Source organism: Camelus bactrianus, chromosome 3 (assembly GCF_048773025.1).
Source record: "Camelus bactrianus isolate YW-2024 breed Bactrian camel chromosome 3, ASM4877302v1, whole genome shotgun sequence".
Taxonomy (NCBI): domain Eukaryota; kingdom Metazoa; phylum Chordata; class Mammalia; order Artiodactyla; family Camelidae; genus Camelus; species Camelus bactrianus.
In genome coordinates, this window is record NC_133541.1 from 79,622,669 (window position 1) to 79,645,225 (window position 22,557).

General features: G+C 39.6%; 1 non-coding gene across 1 annotated transcript; it reads left to right on the plus strand.

The window, feature by feature from the left end:
• Positions 1 to 1,990: 1,990 nt before the first annotated feature.
• On the plus strand, positions 1,991 to 2,062 carry TRNAT-AGU (transfer RNA threonine (anticodon AGU)). The gene has a single exon. It is a non-coding gene; the product is annotated as a tRNA-Thr (tRNA).
• The last annotated feature ends 20,495 nt before the right edge of the window (positions 2,063 to 22,557 follow it).

The following is a 22,557-nucleotide window of genomic DNA, read 5'->3' on the forward strand; positions in this document are numbered from 1 at the left end:
CTTGCCTTGTGAGACCTTTCATCCCAAATTCTGCTTTCAATTTTTACAGCTATTCTGTTTCTTAATATCATCCCTTCCAAACCAATTGCTGGCTTTCTGATCAAGCCCTAAGAAGCCTCTCTCTGTGAAGCCCCTCCAGCTGACCTCTCTAGACCCTTACTGGATTCATGCTCTAGATGAAATCCCAACCTCGTTACAACAGAAAATTAGAAACGTATTCATTCCCCTAGAGGTCTGGCTCAGATTACCTTGGCCTCCTTCTTCTCCATTTCTTTTTCTTTGGTCTAGTAGGAGGAACACTAGGTTCAGAATAAAGTAACCGAATTATGGTTCCAGTGCAATAATCCAGCAGCCTAAGTTCTAGGGGAAAGCACTTACTCTCTTTGAGACTCAGTTTCCTCATCTGTGAATGAGAGTGGATGACAACAGCCCTGGCTACTTCAGTGGCTGATTATGATGTTGAGTGAGATGATCAATTTCTTTGTTCATAAATCGGTAAATATAGGGACCTATTCAGTGTCAGGATGTGGCTGTAGTTGAGTATAACCAATTGTGACCAGAGTCACTGCCATCTGAGATGTGGAAACAGTTGTAAACTGGAAAGCACTAGATTATTATTATATACAAATACCACTTCCTGGGATTTCCTTGTCCCTTCAGTCTTACTGATTAAAACCCCAAGTTCCACAGGGAGGGAAATAGTTCAGTGGTAGAGCACATGCTTAGCGTGAATGAGGTCCTGGGTTCAATCACCAGTACCTCCATTAAAAAACCAAAACCGAAACCAACCAACCCACCCACCCACCAAACAAACAAAAATCCCAGGTTCCAAGGCTGGCTTAACTGAAACGTTCATGATACACCTCACAGCCTCGTGACATGATTGGCCAGAAGAATGCAGGCACACAGAAGGACAGCACTTATCCAGAGGGTACCAACCCTAAGTCTACTCTGAGAAGCCAGAGAGAGACATCTCAAAAGGGCTTGCAAATGGTAAAGGGTGGGTGGGCTGAGGTGGAGATGGAAGCCGCCATCTGGCTTTACATCTCGACCAGCCTAGCTTGGCTTTGTGCACTGTTCTTTGGCTTCCACCTTGCTTCATGTTTCAGCTAGCACAGGCCCGGGGGCGGAGGGAAGCAGCATCAGCTATCCTAACCACCTAAATCTGGTTTCCAGACATTGCCTTTTGATTTATCTTAGAATACATTAGAGAGTTTCTCTTTCTCTCATTTCCTGATGGTCCCAGAAAGATTTTTATTTGGAAGTACGAGCATAAGAGTAGGACTCTCCTCTCCCACACCCCGAAACAGCCAACAAGAGAGAGGAGCACCTTAGCAGCTGTCTGTCTATAACTTGCATTCTCTGAGATTTTCTAACCAATGCCAGTTTCTTGCTGCCTCTATAAATGTAGACACTATATATTGAAGATCACTTCCAAAAGATAATATTACTGGTTTTCACTGATTTTCCTGAGCCCTATTTACTGTGAACCAATCTGTGTCTACAATTTTGGGGACTCACAGCAAAAATTCAGACTTTGAGAAAGATCTTTGCCTGAAACTAGTTGGACTAGTTAAGAACACGTTAAATTGACTGAAAATTCTTTCCTTATTCTCTAGCTTTCTCTAGTGCCAGGAGATTCTGAAATAAACACTTAGCTTGAAGCTATTTTGAAGAGGAGGCCTCACTGCAGTTTAGGGTTTTGCCATGAGGTGGTCTATATCATTCCTTCTTAGAGATACATCCAGTACTTACATAATCATCTGAGATCATTCTTTGAGCCCAAGCAGATAGTAGTGACAGCTGCTGATGAAACAAATATTCTTAAATGTGGAGGGTGAAAAGAGATGTATCACAAGCATCCTCATGTTACAGACTGCTAATGAAGAATCTGGTAGCACAAAAGGTCAGTAAGTGTAGGTACATTCCATGCCTCGAGAAAACTAGGATCTTTCTGAGTCTTAACTTTAAAAAAGGAGTTGGGGGGATGGGGGGTATAGCTCAGTGGTAGAGTGCATGCTCAGTATGCAGGAGGTCCTGGGTTCAATCCCCAGTACCTCCATTTAAAAAAAATAATAAATAAACCTAATTACCGCCCTCTCCCCCTCATAAAAGGGAAGAAAAAAAAAAGGAAAAGTCACTGCACATCCAAGCAGTAGCCTTGCATTGTCTACCTCATTTCCCAGCAGAAGTCACCACCTGTGCTAAGAGCTAAGTCATCTTGTTGTTGACAGGTTGTCAGGAAACCTAAAGATGTGTGGCGAGGGGCCACCAGGCCTGGAATAGGCTCTGATGAAACCTGAACTATTCTTTCCAAAATGCTTCAGCCACCATATCTCAAATGAGGAGCCTTAGGAAAAAGAAGTGTAAAGCATTTAAACAACAAAGCTGTATGTTGTAGCCATCCCTCACGCAACCTCACAGGGGCTGTGTTAAGCTATGGCAATGCCACAGGGACGGGACAAGGGATCAGCATCCATGCTCTGACGTGTGTTCTCGTAGCAGGAGAGAGTATCCAAATTTTTCATATTCAGAGTAAGTTATTTCAGAGAAAGGCAGTGAACTCCCACATTGTTTGTTGACCTTACTTAAGCATTTCATACCAGTGTGTCTGGCAGCTTTGGGAACTATTGTGTAAGTGGGGTTACCCAGAAGTGATTGCCAACATTCTGAGAATATTTCATGATCAAGGATTTAGCAAATTCATTGTGAATAGCATTACCCCTAACCCTTTCTGTCTGATAAACCAGATTTCAGCTCTGAAACCGACCTTGGATAATTATCCCTTTTGAAAATACAGCCTTGCTTGGCAACCCAAGACATGTACGTCAATGCAAGGACCCATTTCCAGTCCTCCAATCAGCTCTCCTGTTCCCACAGGCTGCATCCCTCACTGATACCTTTGAGAAGAGTAAATCTGGGCTGATGACGAAACATTCTTTGCACACAAAGGGAAAGCTTCACAGTCAACTACCTGTATGAGCTCAGGAAAGCATCTCAGGTTGAAAATTATGCTGAAGAGTGAGTGTCAAGTATCAAGCCCTTTTGGGAAAACCCCAGACCTAGCCAAGATCACTTGGCAAGAGCACAGGGCAGAGAGCCTGAGGCTTGGGCTGCCTGAGTGGCTGACTGATATTTGATTCTTTAAATAGGCAAAGAATTCCAACCCAATCTGCAGACACGTCTCCAGACAGACAGACACAGCAAGCTTTGTGTTTAGGATGGCAGGATGGGCCAGGGAAGGAAGGTTTTAGGCAGGATGCCTTAAAGACTGGTTGAAATGGTCAGAGACAAGATCGCTGGCCATGACTGTGGAAGGTGTTTTGGGCTTCAGACTAGAATGCATTGCAGACTTTGGAATGCTGGCTTTGTAACTAACTGGATGGGCAACCTTGGGCAAGTCACTTAACCTCTGAACCACCTCAGGATAACAGAGCATCCCAATAGGGTTATTATGGAGACTAACTGAAGATTGGCTGGTTGAGAGAGAGAGAGACTCAGACATAGGACAGGCTCAATAACGGAGAACTAGAGCAGTCAGGGGCTTAAGTTAATGAACTTTTAAAGTGTCTCTTTAAAACAGGATATAAATTCAGGGCCTAGAGACAGGTAGTTGATATCTGCAGCACACTGGAGATAGTCTTTTTAATAAATGGTGAACATGGGACAATTGAGTATCCAAGCAAGGAAGGAAGGGAAAAAAAAAGGTTGGATCTGTACCTCATCTCATACACAAAAATCTGTTCAGCAGTGATTATAATCCTAAATGGAAAAGGCAAAACTATAAAGCTTTTAAAAGAATCTAAGATAGTATCTTCCTGAGCTCAGGGGAGTGAATGTGGTGGTAATGAAGAAGGACATGGAGGGAACTTCTGGTCCTGGCGAAGTTCAAGTCCTTGACCTGGGAAGATGATGGCACTGTGGTTATGGACTTTGTAATTATTCTCTAAGCTGCACGTCTGTGCTTCAGGCACACTTGTCTGTATAGGAGCTCCCTTTCCTTTCACATTCCCTGTGTTCTCTATGTATCCTAAATGCCTTTTTAGCACATACCATGGTCAGGCCATTTAGCGGACAAACACTATTTTTAATGGGAAAAAAAAAGGGAATTGGATATAATAAATATTGAAATACAGCAAAACACAACTATTTTATTTATATGGTAGCACAGATAGGCAAGCTATAAATACGTGGTAACATTGTTTGATACGGCTCATGGTTCCCTATCAGTCGGGCATGCAACCAAGATGTTAGCACTCTCTCCTTCTCCTCCTTTTTTTAAAATTTCATCAGCTACTTGTGCTCACATTCTGCTCAAGCTGTTTATCATGCTACAGTCCTCAGGCCTTTCCTGCTTGCACTGACTCTTTCCCCTAAATCTTGTGGCCTTATCTGATCCTCGCACGCCTATCCATTTTAAAGCAGCAGATTTAAAATCTGTATTTACCTGTTTACTAGAGCACCTTTGAGGTCTCCATGAAAAAAGATTAAAATAGAATTCCCAGAGAAATTGGTAAAAGAGTAGTTTTTATATTTCCAATGTTAAACACAAGGCATGTGCTTAATAAGCCCTTAAAAATTTAGGAAATTCAGCATTAGATGAAGCATTTAAAGTATGTTCATGTTCATATAGAGACAATACCAACTGGAATCTAGGAGCACTAAATTGATCTGCCTAATACACTTATTGGGAATTAGTGTTTTGTCTGTTGCTTTTATTTTAAAGGGTTTATTTTTAACAGAAATGCTTAAGTTATTGGATAGACATTCCATTCTCTTTGTTACTCCTCCCTTGCCTGGGTGAAACCTACTCAGTTACTTGGTTCCACCCTAGCCATGCTGACCACTATCCAGTCTATAGGAAAAATATCTATAAGGAAATTGTCCATCTCTTAGTGCCCAGCAGGAAGTTAAGAGACAGCAGATGACATGCTGGCTCTTGTAATTTCCTCTCCAAATAATGTCCAGAGCCCACCTTTCCTGATATTATTCCTTTCACATCAGTGTCTTATCTTTTCTGTAATTCTGTTCCTAGCCTCAGTAACCTGATCTGGCTCCTCTGGAGTTGATTTTTCAACCTACTCCAGACCTGTGTCCTTCTTCAGGGGTTGCAGGTTGTGGATTCATCCTGAAGGGGTGGGTAAGTGCTGCCTCCGAGGTGCCCTGCTTGCCCAAGCTTGGGCCAGAAAGTAGACCAGGGGGACAAGAAGAGAGACAAAATCAACTGTGTTACTAGGGAGTTCACACAATGCAAGACAGCTTGGCAGAAGAAGTGAGGTCAGGGAAAGGTGAGAAATCAATTGTCGTGGAAAACAGGACTATAGTTTTCATAGTTCAGGCAATACAATGACCCTTGCAGATTTTTCTAATCCCCACGATTTCGCTGCCATATGTCCTTTTAGAAAAAGGTATCAGGATAAGATAGCATTGCAGAGAGGACAATAGATGATGGAGTAATTCATTCATTCTCTTACTTTATTCAGCATCTACATTGTGTCTAGACTAGACCAAAAAAAATAAATAAATAAAAGGCATGTAAATTGTTGTCTAATAACAACATGAGAAAGAATATCAATAACTACCATACTGTACTTTTGGGTTTTGTTTTTGTCTTTATTTTTAGGAGAACACAGAATTGTAAAGGGGCCAGAATGGTCCAAAAATGCCTTGTGGAGAGATGATACCTAAACTGGGACTTAAAGCTAAGGATCATTAAGGAAGGTAGAGAGAGAGGAGAGGGCATTTCAGACAGAGGAAAAGCATAAGCAAAACTAAGATGCAGAGATGTGACTTGAATACCTGCGGACAGGAAAGGGATCAGGAGAATTAATGACAGTAGAAATAAGCAATGGGAAATAAAGTTGGATTTGAGGATGGTCTGCCAGATAGAGACGCATGGGACTTTTTATGTGGGTAACATGGGATCTTGGCAAGTTTTATCTGACAGTTCAGGGCAGCAAGATTCAAGAGAGGAGACAGATCAGTTAGGATGCTAGGCAAAGAAAAAAGGTTCAGAGGAACAGAGGAAGCCTTGGGAGAACTGGATCAACCACTGCCTATCTGTACCATTGTAGACTGGGAAATTGGGAAAGAAAGTAAGGTGTAAATGGGTAGCCTGAAGCAGGGGGGTGAGACAGGAGGAGCAGGTCCTGCCGTGTAAAGCACATGGAAGGACTCTGTACAGATGAAAGATTCAGATCACATTTAGTGCCAGAGGGAAGCCCCCTCCCCTTTTGACCAGTGGGGGCTCTGCAGAGCCACTGCTTTCCTCAAATGCAAGTTCTGGGGTAACTGCCTTACTCTAAGGTAAATCATCCTTACTGTCGTTAATGAAAATCTTGCCCTACCTGATTGTCTTTTGATGGATTTGTGATATCGTTTTGAGACGAATGATATCATGAAGCTACTGAGATTAGTAAGAAATTTTAGAATAGTATTCATTTCACCTTTATCCTATATTTTTATTTCAATTTTATCATGTAAAAAATATATCAGAATATTGGTGTGTGTGTGTGTGTGTGCATGAAATGTGTAAATAAAAAAGTATACCTATTTCTCACCCGTTTTTTTTTTAGCTCATAAGGGTGTGTGATAAAAAGGTATGGAGACAACTAACGTGAAATAACCCTTGAGGTCAGTTCACATCAGCCTGAGTTATAATCACTACCTGAAATGTAGGGTATATGGAATTTAGGTGTCATTAAATAAAACACAGCCAGGAGGGATTCTTCTCCTGAGTGCCTGAAGGGGAGCCTAGAGGCTGACATGGAACCCACACCACCGGCAACACCAGGGCCAAAGAAGATCTTTGTCCAAGGAGGCACTAGCTGGAACTTGTGTCAATTCCTGAAAAATCTCCAAAGAAGGAAAGTTTAGTTTCTATTAGATACAAATCGTTTTTTAAAACACATTTTTCACATCTCTTGAGAAGTCTTTGTGGGGTATACACTTTACATTTTTTATTAGAATAATTTTTACACACACATATGATACATATATAGATATGAGTTTACTCTAATGGATCCATACTTATCCATTACCTAGTTCAACAGATAGCATTTTGTTATACTTGCTTCATCTAGCCTTTCTTTTTCCCTTCTTTGCTTTATTAAATTGCTTACATTTTGAAGCAAATCCCTGGTATCATGTTATCTTGCCCAAATATTTTCCAGATAGGAATAAAAATAGATGTTTTCTTACATAACCAGGTCAATTTTGTCACCTAGACAAAATTAGCAATAATTTTTTGATATCATCTGTCTGTCTGTCCGTTTTCATATTTCTCTGTCTAAAAAAATTGTTGTTTTACAGTCAGGTTTTCTTTTGTATTAGGGTCTAAATAGGGTCCACATATTTGGTGTATTATACTCTTTGTCTACATTCTTTTGAGTTGAGGTATCATTTATGTATAATCACTGTTCATAGATTGGTTTTGATGGTTCTAGAACTTCATATGGGTGTTACTAAAAAGTATATACCCCTTTTGTGTCTAGTTTTTTTGCTCAGCTTAATGTTTTGGGGATTCACTCTTTTTTTTTTTCCTTTCATTAGTTATGTATTAGTTATATATTGCTTCTTATTACTAAATATTATTCCATTGAATGAGTATACCAAGATTTGCTTATCCATTTATCTGTTGATTAGGTTTCTAGTTTGAGGCTACTATGAGTAAAGGTGCTATAAACATTCTCTTTTAAGTCCTTTTATGAATGCAAGTTTCATTTTTCTAGTGTAAATACCTGGGATTGAAATTGCTTGTTCGTAATATGGTAAAATGCATGTAAACATACATTGTGTAAAACTACTAAAGAGTTTTTCTAAGTGGTCGTACCTTTTACGCTCTTGTCAGTGGTGCATGAGAGTTTTGACTGAATCACATCCCAGCCAACATTTTGCATTTTCAGTGTTTTAAATTTTTAGTCATTCCAGTAGGTGTATAGAGATTATCGTCAAGTCTTTTAATAATCAGTTCACATTCTAGCCATTATTGTTTGATTTGTTTGTTTTGTTTCTTAAAGAAATTAAAGTGAGGGTATTTGAAAAATGTCCCAATGTTCTGGATATTGCTAATTGCTTCTTCATGGTGTAGTTGACCTTGTTCCCCTTCATCTCCTGTAAACATTTCTGATGCATTTTATTATTTTGTGTATATCTATGCTTTTATCTAAGTATTTTATAATTTTATTTCTGTGTGAAAGACTTATTTGTACATTTCTTACAGGGAAGATCTGTTGGTGTTGAATTATTTCAGCTTTTGCATATATAAAAAGCCTTTATTTTGCCTTTGCCTTGGCAAGATATTTTAGTGGAATAAAGAATTCTGGATTGATTGTTTTTCTCTCGGTGATTTAAAGCTGTGGCTTCATTGTCTTCTAACTTAAAAACAAGAAATCAAATAAGATAATAAGATTTCAAACAAGAAATCCGCTATCATCTTTGCCATTGTTCATATATATATGCAATGTACCTTTTTTGTCTGACTGCATTTCTTTTATCCCTGGTTTTAAGAAACTTGATAGTGATTTGCCATGGTGTAGTCTTTCTTGTGCTTGAGTTTATTGAGCTTCTCAGATCTGTGGGTTATAATTTTCCTCAAATTTAGAAACTCTCAGCCATTATTAACTCAAGTTTTTTTTCCTGTCTCCTTCCCCATTTCTCCTTCAGATTCCCATTATACTTATCTTTGGCTAGTTCAGGCTGTCCCTCAGTTCTCTGATGTTCTGCCCACTTTTATGGTAAGTCCTTTTTATCTCCATTTCATTTCAGATAGCTTATTTTTCTATCTTTAAGTTCGTTAGTCTTTTCTTCTGCAATGTTAAGTGTAATCAGTTCCATCCAGTATATTCTTCACCTCAGACATAATAGTTTTTGACTTTAGAATTTTTATTTTTATGTACACTATGTCTTTCTTAGCATGATCAGTCTTTCCTCTAGCTTGGTGATCATGTGGAATGGTGTTATAGTAACTCTATTAATGTCCTTGACTGCTAATTCTATCACCTCTGTCATTTCTGAGTTAGTTTCAATGGACTTATTTTTTCCTTCATAAGGGTTGTATTTTCCTGCCTCTCTAGATGCCTGATAACATTAGATTGGATGCCAGACATTGTTAATTTTGCCTTAGTTTCCTAAAAATATTCATGAGCTTTGTTCTGGGACACAATTGCATTACTAGAAGCAATTTGATTGTTTAGGTCTTGCTTTTAAGCTTTTACTGTTGGACAGTAGCATTTAGTCAAGGGCTAATTATGCCTTACAACTCAGATAAGACCCTTTTTCATTATATATTCAGTGCCCCATGAATTATGAAGTTTTCCATTCTGATTAATGGGGATCAACACTATTTCCAGCCTTGTGTGAGCTCAAGACATTGTTCCCTCTAATCCTTTTAGTGGTTCTTCCCCTGGGCGCAGACAGTTTTCCTACATATGTGTTTTGATCAGTACTTAACTGAATACTCAAGGAGGTCCCTCTCAAGCTCTTCCAGTTTCTCTCTCTGATTAGATCTCTCTTCTTTGGTACCCTACCTTGTGAACTCCAGCTTCATTGGCTTCCTTAAACATTCAGCTCGACCATCTCAACTCAGACCTCGAATCTCTGCCTGGGTTTGCCCTCCCTGAACTTTAGCCCAGAGACTCTCTCCAGGCAGTAATTTGGGCAATTGTAGAGCTCATTTCATTTGTTTGTGTTTCTCAGGGATTTGTCCTTTGATACTTTGTGTTCAGTGTCTTAAGAACCATTTTTTTTCACACATTTTGTTCATTTTTTAAATTGTTTAAAGCAGGAGGATAAATCCATGCCTTGTTTTACCATCTTGGTCAGAAACATACACTTCTTTACAAACTTTTTTTTAAAATCAGCTTTATGGGAGGAGCTGCTGAGGTGCAGAGAAGTCAGAAAATGGATATAATGCCATACAGGCCAACTGAAGAGGAAAACTGTAAAACAGGACTCTTAACCAGAAAAGTAGTCTCATATACTTTCTCCTAGACCATGTGGCCTTGGAAACAGCTTTACACAATTTACACGTCTTTCAGGAGAATCTAGTGAGAGCTGGGAAATGAGGATGTGACGGTTAGGCTGAATCCTAGGGAAGAGAAAAGAACAATATTAAAGCAATATCATGGACCTCAGCCTTGGGTTATGCAATTTGTATTGTCTACTCTGTCCTTTCTACTTCCAAAGCCTCTGGATGCTTACTTCGACTTCTTTACCTTCTAGGCAGCACAGCACCTAAGGCCATCTCAGTGTGATCTTTGTGTAAATTCAGTGTTCATGCTGCAGCATAGAACATATACCAAGGCACCTGCATAGGTGTGGTTCTCAGAGCAGATTGTTGAATGACTTACAGAGTGTACACAGAGGCATACAGCAGTTGCTGTCGTAACATTTTATCCACTTCAGCCAATCCATTGTCAGCATCACCTGGAGATATTTTTATTTCTACATCTTTGGGAACTAATATGGTCAGCGTCATGACTTGATAGCATGCTGAACATCAAAAAGTTTAATATCTATCCCCTGCCTTCACAAGGCTGAGCTCAGCTCATACCACCAAAATCTAGGGATTCATCCAGGATGGTTTCTTTCTGGAGAGGAGATGAAGACAAAAATATAGAGTGAGAGAGCCCTAGACAGAAACTTGTTAAGAAGCATGGCCTTTTTCTTATTGGTAGATATTTGTAGGATTTGCAGACTCCAAGTTAGCAAGCAGATTTATTCATTATGGTTGCTATTTTCATTAAGTGGACCACAGACAAGTGTTATCCTCTAGACGGCATATGTTGGGACATGAGGGTTACCCTGAATGACCAGGTAGGAGCCCTGGGCCTCAGCTAGGCTGATCTGGACTTGCCATGCGAGAATATCTTGCCAGAATATCACCTCCCTGGAAGCACAGACAGTCTCTCCTAACTTTGAGAAATCTTTTTTGGAGTATTTGTTACGACAAAATTTTCTGCTATGTCTAAACCGGGTCTACCTTCAAAGTCTCCTTTGGCTTGCTAGGGAACAATTGGTTGTGCTTTGGTGTCTGCAGCAGCCACTTAGAAAGCTGAAAGAAAAACAGACAGTCCTAGTGAAAAGCAATAAGAGAAACTGACTCCACTGGAGCTCAGCCACGATGCTGAGTCTGAGAGGATCAAATAACGCTATGGAGCTAAGGGCTTCCCTGGGGACCTTCCTTTTGCCCAGATCCTCAGCTAGGTCATGTCTGAAAATGAGAGACAAAGGATGCATCCTAAAGGTTTCCAGTTCTACAGTGTCACCATTTATACAGAAAAGGAGAGAAAGTTCTGCCAATGCTCTTGTTTTTCTCTCTAGAATCGTCAAACTAATCTTCCTAAGACATCTTTTGGATCAAGTCACTCCCCAGATTTTACAGTGGCTCTTTTGCTTACCAAATGAAGGCTAAGTCATCCTTCCTCACTTTCAAAGTTGTGAAGACAAGGTCTCTGCTTATTTTTCACTCTTCCCGGACAGAAGGAACACAGCAAGTTTGTGAACCTACCACACACAAAGCACTGGTTGACATTGACCTACATGTTTTTACTCAGTTACCCTCATTTTAAAGGTGTATAAATTCAAGTGAAGGTTCAGAGAGCCTGAGTGACTTGCCTAAATTCACAGAGCCAGCGAGAAAAAGCCAGAATTACAGAAGCCAAGTTTGCTTGATTCCAAAACTCAGGCTCCTCTAATTGTATCTCACAGCCTATGCACCATACGTCTTTCTTTTAATACATAAGTAATGAATGAATACAGCTCATTATAAAATAGTCAAGAAATATATTGTTATGTAGGAAAACATGTGAAAATCCCCACTCACCCACATGGAACTCTCAAATGCCTCCCACACGCAAACATTGCTAACAATTTGATGTTCATCCTTCTAGTTTTGTTTTAGCATTTATAAATATGTATGCACAAATACTCATGGGCTTTTTTTTACGTAAATGAAAAAGAAATGTTCTCAAACTCACTTTTTTTTTACCTAATATCCTTTCATAGTGGTATTTTCCTAAAGCATGTGTAACTCTACCCTAATACTTAAAACAGTTACATAGTCATTCATAGTTCAGATGTTTAACCTATTTTTAGTCACTGAGGGGCATTGAGGATTTCACAAATAAGCATCTTAATAAACATATGTGAATCTGAGGGTAGATAATCAGAGATAAAATGCTGGCTAAAGGTATATGCCTTTTTTGCTATGGTTAACAGCATTTGCTAGTACTAGTTTATTTGTAGGTGGGCTTCACCTCATGGATTTATTCATCATTTTCATTTTTCGTTCTGTGAATTGCTTGTTGATAAATTTGGCTCATTTGAGAGGGGAGCCATTTCCTTGTCATTTTCTTATTGATTTGTAAATCCTCCTTTCATGTTATGGACATTATTCTTTGTTGTATGGGCTTTAAATATCTTCTCTCAAGTTGTCTCCTGTTTCTTAGCATTATTTATAAGGTCCTTTGTCAAGTGAATTTAAATTTGTAATTGTAAATTTGTAGTGAGTTTAATGTAAATTTTAATAGGTTTAAATGTGTATGTGATCAAGTTTATTAATCTTTTTTCTTTATAGCATCTGGGCTTTATGTCTTGCTTAGGAAAAAATCCTCCTCCTTTTATCCTAACCACTACCTTTGGCCAGGAAAATGATACAGAAAATTCTTCATATTTCCCCTAGTATAGATTCCATTTAGAATTTTTGTTTATGTATGATATTTCAGGACAATGAATAATCTTTTTTCAAAGACTGAGGGTTCTAGAGGCTCTGTTTCTAGGAACGGTAGACTTTGTAATTTAGACCAGCCTTTCTACTGAGAATAACTAAAAAGCTAGAGAAAAATGTTATAGTCTCAAAAGCACCACGTAACTAACGAATGGAGAAAACTATAACTTCCCAGTTAATGGAGGAGGGGAAATGGAGCAATAAAATAGTATGAGTTATTGTATGCATTTTACGTATCCTTGGAATTGATTTACTAATCTGTTACTTAGGATTTTTGCATCTTTGTTTAAAGGTGAAGTTTGCTGACACTTTCCCTTCTCCATGTCAGTCTTTTGTGTTTTGGGTATAAGGGTGATGCTAACCTCAGCCTGAGTTAGGAAGCCTCCCTTTTTTTCTATCTTCATGAAAGTTTATAAAATTATGTCCTCTTGAAAAATGTAGCAGCTCTAATCTGTTGAAGAGTGGAACACTGCTGCTTTTTATGGCTTAGATATTTGGGTATCTTTTCAGTTTTTCCACAGGTTTGTACATTTTTTTCTATTCTTTAGCCAGTTTGGGTACCACTTTCCCATAAAATTTTCATTTCATAATGATTTTTCATATAGTGTTCTCTTACAACTTAAAAATTTTATCCATAATTATAATTATGTCTTTTTTCTCATTTCTGCTTCATTATTCTGGGATCCAATGTGTCAGTGAAACATCTGATGCCAACTTGATTCTTATTTCTTTGAGGTAACTCTAGCTCTAATCCTAAGTAAATGGTACAATTCTCCTCTGTGAGTTTTAAGATTTTCCATGGTTGGTGTCTTACATTTCATCAAAATGTATAGAAACAAGAGACTTTTCCTATTTATCCTGCTCAGCACTCAAACTGCTCACTATTTAATGTAAAGATCCTTTTTTTCCCCTTAGGTTATCCCTGGCCCCCATCTTCATCTTGTTCTTTATTTTCTATTTTGGGATGGAAATGGAAACTTTTTTTATTGAAGTATAATGGATTTACAATGTTGGGTTAGTTAGCATAATGATTCAGTTTTATATATATATGTATATATATTCAGTTATATATATATATTCAGTATATATATATATTCTTTTTTAAGATTCTTTTTCATTATAGGTTATTACAAGCTATTGAATTTAGTTCCCTGTGCTATACAGTAGGTTCTCGTTGTTTATTTTACATTTAGAAGTTAGTATCTGCAAATCCCAAACTCCTAATTTATCCCTTCCCACCTTTCCCCTTTGGTAACCATAAGTTTGTTTTCTATGTGAATCTGTTTCTGTTTTATAAATAAGTTCATTTGTGTCATTTTTTAAGATTCCACATGTAAATGATATCATATGATATTTGTCTTTGTCTTACTTCACTTACTATAATGATCTCTAGGTCCATCCATGTTGCTCAAATGGCATTATTTCATTCTTTTTTATGGCTGAGTAATATTCCACTGCACATATATACCACATCTTCTTTATCCATTCATCTGTTGTTGGACACTTAGGTTGTTCTGTGTCTTAGCTGTTGTAAATAGTGCTGCTGTGAATATTGTGGTGCATGTATCTGGAAATGGGAACTTGTAATCTGTCCTTCATACCACTTAAATTTTCTCTCATACTTCCCAATTCTTTGCCATTTTGAAGTGTTTTCTGGGAATATTTTTACTCACTCTCTTTTATCTGTGTACATTCATCTCTTGTTTTTTATGATCACATTTTTAAATTTTTTCATGCTTTTATTGAGTAGTAAACCCTTCTTATTTTCTGAATGCAATACCTTCTCAAGCTTCTAGGGATGTTAATTATACTAACTTTAAGGTATTCTTCCGTTTGTTTTGGTTTTTTTTCTTTATGGGTTATTTGATCTTCTGTGTATCTTTATTTTTTGTACTTAGTTTTCTTCCAGTGCTTTGTGATTATTATAAGCGTCCTCATCCTTCCTTCTGAGACCCTTGTTTTCTTTTCTCTGGAAGCTATTTCTGTCTTTGGCACCTGTGTCTGCTGAGAGAGGAGAATGTGCTGATTGGTAGGGGATGCCATCGTTTAATTTTTGGTTCTAGGGCTGGGATCCTTTTCCTTCTCAGGGCTAAGTAAGTTTCTAGGCCAGAGGTTGGCAAACTTATGCTGTAAAAGGGCAAGCAGTAAATATTTCAGCTTAGTGGCCCACATGAACTCTGCCTCCATGATTCAATTCTGCAGTTATAGCACAAAAACAACTACAGACACTGTGTAGACTAGTGGCATGACTACATTCCCATAAAACTATTTACAAAAATAGGTGGGTAGCCTACAAGTTTTCCAGCCCCTGACTTACCTGTTACTTTAAAGATGGCGGTGATAGGCCTTCTGTGATCCAGTCCCAAAAGTGACAGGTGCTGAGCAGTGGGGGCAGGGAATTTTAACTAGAGAAGCCCCAACATGGTTGGGCATTTTGGGGGGCTGTGTAACTCTAAACTTTACTCTACTTTTCCTTCCCTATCCTAGGAAGTGGTTAATATTCCCTCAGAAATTTCTTTTCTGCTTAAAATAGATGGAGCGAATTCTGTTGTTTGAAAGCTAAAGTCTGATGTATGTACCGTCCTCCTCATGTTACAGTAACTCCACTAAATTTCTGTTCAATAAGGTGCTTATTTTCTTGTACTAGTATAAATTAACTCTATCTTTAAAATTGTTTCCTGTTATCTTATGCAATGTACTCATTCTGTCTCATTGCTTCACTATCGCTCAGTTAGTTTGGGTGGAATTTTAAACAGTGAGTGTTTATTCTCTTTAGGTTTTGCCTGAGGATCTTGCAATTTTGACTCTTGGAGAGTGTATTCCTCAGCTTCCTCCTAATGTGTAATGCTTAACTCATTCATATGTCTAAGACATTGCAGGTGTTCTTCTCTCACCTTGAAAGTCCCACCTATATGCAAAACTGGGCTCAAGTGTCACCACCTCCATGAAGCCCACTGTGACTTCTCCAGCCTTCATCAATATATTTGTGCTCTGAGTTCTCAACATGCATAATATTACATTAGTTGGTTCTGAATTAACCTATTACTTAAGGTAGTTAACATAATAAGATCTAACATTTATCAAGCCCCTACTGTGGCCTCGACACTGTTCAAAACACTTCAAAGTATTAATTCACTTAACCCTCACAGCTCCCTGAGACTGACACCACTATTACCACCCCAGTTTTACAGATGAGATAACCAAGGCATAGCATGGACTAAGAGAATTGTCCATGGTCTTACAGCTAGTCAGTAAGCACAATCAGCATTCAAATCCAGAGAATCTGGCTCCAGAGCCTCGGCTTTCTTCTCCATAGTATACTACCTGATGTGTGTGTTAGTTTTGTTTCCGCTGTTATAAATCTTTTCACTTTTTTCTAGGGGCCTAGTTAAGGGGATGGATCAGAATGGATATAACTTGGTTCTTTCAGATTAATTACATCACCATATGATGGCCTTGTAGTTACTATGATATGATAGTAGTCAGAGTTGCTCTGATCCACGTAGTTCCTCCAAGTCCAAGCAAGGAAAATAGTGTCCTCCTGAGAAGTTCCTAAGGCATCTGAAGTCTTACTGGCTGTGCCTATTAGAAACAACCCTTCTTGGGTCTTCAGGCATCTGGCAGTTATCAGAGGTGGCCTTCAGTCCCAGGTGAAAGACACAGCTCCCGTCTCACAACTCCATGTTCTAACCAGTTAGTGGGCTTTGGTAGAGAGCATGAGCATAAGGTCACAGTACTCAGTGGGTTACCCTGTTTCTGCTCATTTTCAAAAGACCAAGCCTATGAGTGACTTGACACCAGAAAATATAATGCTCATTCTCTTTCAACTTGCCACTTAACCAGAGCAAAAATAACACACAATAAATCTTTAATGATTACTGATAGAATTGAAAAGAGGCTTGTTTTATTTCATTGACCTCAGATAGATGAGGATGGCTTAAAGAACTAGCTAAAAGCCAAAGATGGTGGGTGACAGCTGCAACCCAAAAGGTTTTCATTCCTGGGATTGATGGATGTAACAAGTGTCATCTCTAAATAAACAGATGCAGACAGAGGGATTTCTGTCAGGAAACATGATTGCTCCCATTACAGCATGTAAGGTTGTTTGACACCTTGTGAATCATAAATACTAGACACAGAGGACCAGATCTTTCCTTGCTTCACTTGGGAAATTAAATTCTTTTCTGCCACTTATTACTGGACTTCATTTATTGGCAAGTTGAGGTGTGTGTTGAGAGGGAGAAGGAGGAGGTAAGGTGATTGGGGAAAGGAATATACTAGGAGAGGGTGAAAGGGTAGAGATTTCCTACAGATTTCTGTCTTCTCTCTTTCTGGACAGTCTTTTAAATCTCCAAATTTGCCCCTAATTTGTAAACATTTCACTTTTAAGCCACCGTGATGCTTCCCCTTTAATTTCTATCTTAGAGGATAAACCTTGCATTTTCTGGGTACATATTTATTCCTCTTCCTTGTCTTTACTGTCTGCATTCAATTCTCATGGCTTTCCCTGAGGTTTTAGAAGGGAAAAGATGTGGTGATGGAGGCAGAGTTCCAGTAGCATGGAGTGAACATTGACATCTCTGGTCTCGGGGATGGAGGAAACCTCGAGCTACTCAGCCGTCAAAGCCAAGTGTGGACCACAAGGAGAGCGATTCTCCCAGGCTGCAGAACTGAAAGTCTCAAGGGCATGACTCCAAGCACGGGCTTCTCATAAACACAATTTTGGAATTATTTCCAACACCAGTGAAAAAATTCCACCTCTTTGTCCAGTTTAAAGGGAGGCCTTGAGAAGAAACAAGCTATCTCATAAAACCCCAGATGTGTACACATATCAAAGAGCCCAGCCTCCCTGAAATCCATAGGGGTGAAATGTTTGCATTGTTTTCAAGAAGGAAAATTGCTGTTAATCGTGACCTCTGAGGAAAAGGAGAAACAGGAAGCCATTGGGAACACAACATAACATGCTGAACTTTGAAATTAAAACAGGAAAATTCGCTGCCTGACTTGCCCTCTGAAAGCAACTTTCATAGTCCCTTGAAGAAAACAAAAGGAATCTGTGAAAAATACATAAGTCATGCATGCTTGCTCACGACGTTTCTGTAACTTAGAGGTCTGACTTCGTAGATGTTCATTCAAGTAAGAGGGTCTGGTTTTTTGTTTTTTTTTTTTAAAGGTTCAGATGCTATTTCTTGCTTTTCCTTCTCTTCCATGTTCCTTGTATTCTTTCATTTGAAGATTGATAGCAAGGTCTACTTGCTCATAAATGTTTCCATAATTAGCTATTTGTTGAATGAGAGATTGGTGAATGGATAAATTGGAGGCATTGGTTCATAAAGAGCTATGATCCAAGAAGAATTATTATGTTGAACATGGGAGCAGAGAGGCTTCAGCTTCCTTCATCTCAAACGGAAGAGCCCAATAGGATCTGAGAATTTAAGTCAAGGTTTAGTTCAGAGAAAGAGGCCCTTCTCCCAGCCTCTGAAAAAATACGTCCTGGAACCAAAATGGAGAAATGAATAAGAGGTGCATAGTGGGCAAGAAAGAAAGCCTCCATTTCAGGGGCCAGAGGAGCACCAGATTCAAGCACTGGCATATAGAGTGATAAGTATAAAAATATGGAAAACAACAGAGGAGAGAGATTAAGCCAATTACCCAAGTATGACAGAAAACAACCTGAGGGTCAGAGTGACTGTGGATAGAACTAAGGAAGCAATATGTGTTGTCACTATGAAAGTAATCTTTGTAATCGCTGGCATTGGTCAGATCTTTTTAGGGTGATCGTTCTGGGTTTCTATATTTTAAGTGAAGAAAGAGTCTATAAAGGAATAGGAAAAGTAAGAAATTATCCAAAGGAAAGAAAATAAGCCAACGAATTCATTATTGCTTTATTTTGCAGAAACCTTCAAATATAGAAATATAGAAAATAAGCTTTTTCAACCGTTGTAAAGAAAAACTTCCTGGTCAGGGAGATAACAACCAAGGAACAGTGTGAATATCTTGCACTGTGCATATAGTAGTTTCAAAAGTATACATTCATGTGGAAAACAGTCTGGCAGTTCCTCAAACAATTAAATATAGACTCACGATATGATCCAGCAATTCCATTCCTAGCTATGTATCCAAGAGAAATAAATATATACACCCACAAAAACGTATTCATATATGTTTATAGCAGCATTATTCGTGATGGCCAAAAATTTGAAATAATAGAAATAACCCAAATATCTATAACTGATAAATGGATAAACAAAATGTGATTTATCTATACGATAGAATGTTATTCATCAGTGAAAACAAAGTACTGATTTATGCTACAACATGAATCAACCTTGAAACCATTATGCAAAGTGAAGGAAACCAGTCACGTAATGGCACACATTTTATGACTTCACCTACATAAAATGTACAGAATAAGTAAATTCATGAAAACAGAAAGTAGGTTAGTGCTTGCCTAGGTCTGGGGGTTGGACGGTGGGTGGTGCAGAGGGAAGTGGAGAGTAGCTGCTAATTGACAGATTTCTTTCTGGAGTGATGAAAAGTACTCTAAAATTAGGTCATGGTGATGGTTGCACAACTCTGTGGATGTACTAAAAACCTGACTTCTACACTTTAAGTAGGTAAATTTTGTGGCATGTAAATTTCATCTCAATAAAGATGTTAAAATTTTTTAAAGAGCAGACATTCATCTGGATTGGAGAGGTCTATGTATAGCCAGGCTGAGGCAAAGAATGTACCATATGACCTCTTACCGACTCTAGAATACTATTATTCTATGACTTTGACCTATAAAGATACCATGCTTAGATGTGATCCAAAGACAAAGGTAGACTGGCTGTTTAAAAAGGGTCACAAAGACCTCTTCATATAGATCATAAGGGAAGATGCTTTACTCTGAATGTATGTACTTAGATACTATTGGAAACCAGTTAAGACTCAACTTTTACTGTCCAGAAGCAAAAAGTCCTATATGTAGAGTCCAAACCACATACTCTCTTTCCTAAACGATTGCCTTACTCCGGTCTAATGCTCCTCTGCTAGCTCTTACCTCTACTCAGAGAAAACAATGTGATCTTCTACAATGTAAATCAGAATGTGCTACTCTTCCTATTTTACTTAAGGTGAAATCCAAACTCCCTGCCCTGCGAATCTCCCCTGCTTCTCTCCCCACTCTCACTCTTACCCACAAGCTCCAAGCCACATTGGCCATTTTTCTGCTTTTCTGGGGGAGCAAAACTTGTTTCCAGCTTACAGCCTTGGTTTTAGCTCTGCCCTCTCCCAGAAATGCTCTTCCTCCCACCTCTGGGGCTGGAGGCTTCCTTCTTTTTCCTCAAGTGTCAGCTTCTCGTTAGCATGTCAATCCCATAAGAGGATCCTGCTTTATCCTTGGGGCTTATTGTATATGAGACACTCCATAGTATACACTGAAAGAATGAATTCCCGATGTCTTCATTTAGACAAGCTATGATATTTATCTCCTGGAACCATCTTATAGGGTCCCCACTTTATAAATGAAAAAGTAGAGACGTGGCCTCTAAGAGGCTGCATAGTAAGTAGAACTGGACTTTGTTCTGTATGAGCGTAGTTTACTGGGAGAGTAATTTCTTGATTCTCTCTGTCTTGCCTGTCTCCCACTCTGCCAAGCAGGTCGTCAGGCTTTGCATTTCCTTGTCTCAGCGATTGCTGCTGGGTTGTTTGAGGGCAGTGGCTCTTCCTGTATTTGTATATTCTTCCTGTATGTCTTCCAGTTGGAGAGCTGATGCTGGTGGGCTGGCGGGGTGAGGTAGGAGGGGGATGCCTCTGAGGGGAACCAGTCTGCAGAGGAAAATTCCAGCAGACTGAGGGTGAGAGCTGGAGCCATGGAGAAGCATGTCCAGTTCTTTGCAGCAGCCGGAGAAATCAAGACTTCAAAGGGACACAGTCCCACGTGTGACTCAGGACAGGGCTTTCCTGCTCCAGCACAGTTTCACCTTCCTGGGCAGGTTACAGGGGCAGAAAGTTGGATATTAAGAGCTTACTAGGTTTAGACCGTGATGTCAGGGTGACAATGGCGGAGGGAGACAAGAGAGCCTTATTCCATAGCATGATGCTATGTCATCCCCCCGGAGGTTGCAAAACTCAAGCAAAAGTGAAAATCATCCATTACCCTAAAGAAAAGATCACACATCTGTGTAAATATTTGACCACACTAACATGTCCATTAGGAATCTATTCAACCGACCCAGGGCAAAGCAGAAACCTGCTCCAGGCCTGAAGCAGAGAAAGACAGCTTGAAGGAGTGAGGCACCCTGCAGGGAAAATCAGAGCCAGTGCTTTTTCCAGAGTGCACTGACGGAGGACAGACGGGTGTGGATTTTTAAATAAGCGGATAATTTGGTTTTGGCTGTTGGCTCAGAGGTGCCCAGCTAGAAATAAATCATTGCCACTTTCAAAACTACACCTGAAGGGGATTGGCTGACTCAGTAAATGACCTGTTGAGGGCTCAGCCTTGGGGTGCTATCTTTTTAGTGAGGTTCACTGGGCGATTGATGAGGCTCTGATTCCATAGTTTGTCCTCGCATGGCATCTGAGGACCTGGTCTAGGGAGCCGGCTCTTTCCCCTCAGTCACCATAGCCTCCATGTCAGGGGCCATGCTGTCCTCACCCAGAATGTTTTCTGCTCACATCACCAGCACTCAGGAGAAGGCACCCAATCTCCGTCACCCAGCGGTGGGCAAACAAGACTCGGCCAATAATTAACTGGGAAACTGCTTAAGTGAAATCCCAGCTAGGCTAACATGAGAGCATTAAATATTTAAGCAGGATTTATGACGTAGCACATTCCTGGGCCGTCAAGGTTGCTACCACAGTCCAGTTACCAGTGGACTGAAAGCTACAGATTGCCTCAATCACTCAGGAGACTGAAATTTCTATAAAATGGCATTTTCCTATCTTCGGAAATCCTGATAAATTCCAAACTTCCTCATCAACATGAAAAGACATACACTCTTGCTCTTCCTTGGCTCGACTGATGGTCTCTGCCTCCCACTCCTCTCAGCACTTCAAGAGAACAGCCCACATCTGACCTCTCCCCTCATGCCAAGCTCCAGACATGCTGCCTTTCAGGCAGGACACCACATCTGATTATTTTCTAAACCAAGCTGGATACCCAGCCCACCTGAATGTGAGACTGTGGCCCAAGACTCCTGTCCATCTTACAGGACATGTGAGACTCCTGCCCATCTTACAGGCTTAGTCTCTGCCCTTTCCCCTGAGAGAAGCCTCCAGATGGATGTTTTCTGGCACACCAAATGGAATCCAGCCCAAAACTGAGCCCTTATTCTCCTCCAAAGGGTCTCCTATACCAGCACCCATTTTTCTCTTAATGGCACCCACATTGCCATTTCCATAAAAATTATCACATCCCCAACTCTTCTTTTACCTATATTTCCAGTATTCATTCTACCATATCTAAGAAGACATCTTTCATGCTATCTCTCCTTTCCCACACCCCTGATCCAAGAACCAGGGCTTCTAGCTCAGTCTCCTGGATGGTTCTGTAGTCTGTGGTCTGTATCCGCCTCACTCCTCCAAAGCCCACTACCAAGTGACCCTGCCTCATCTATTTTCCATTGTTAATTCATTCATGCAACAAATATTCATTAAGTTCCTACCATGTGGTGTGTACTCTTCTAGGCACTGAATATAAATTGCAAAACATATGCATAGTCCCTTTTATTTTGGAGCTTACATTTCTAACAGAGGGGGCACAGAGTAAACAAATACATGGTAAATCAGGCAGTGGTGAATGCTGTGGTGGAAAAAGCCTTTAGTAAGAGGAATAGAGAATGCTG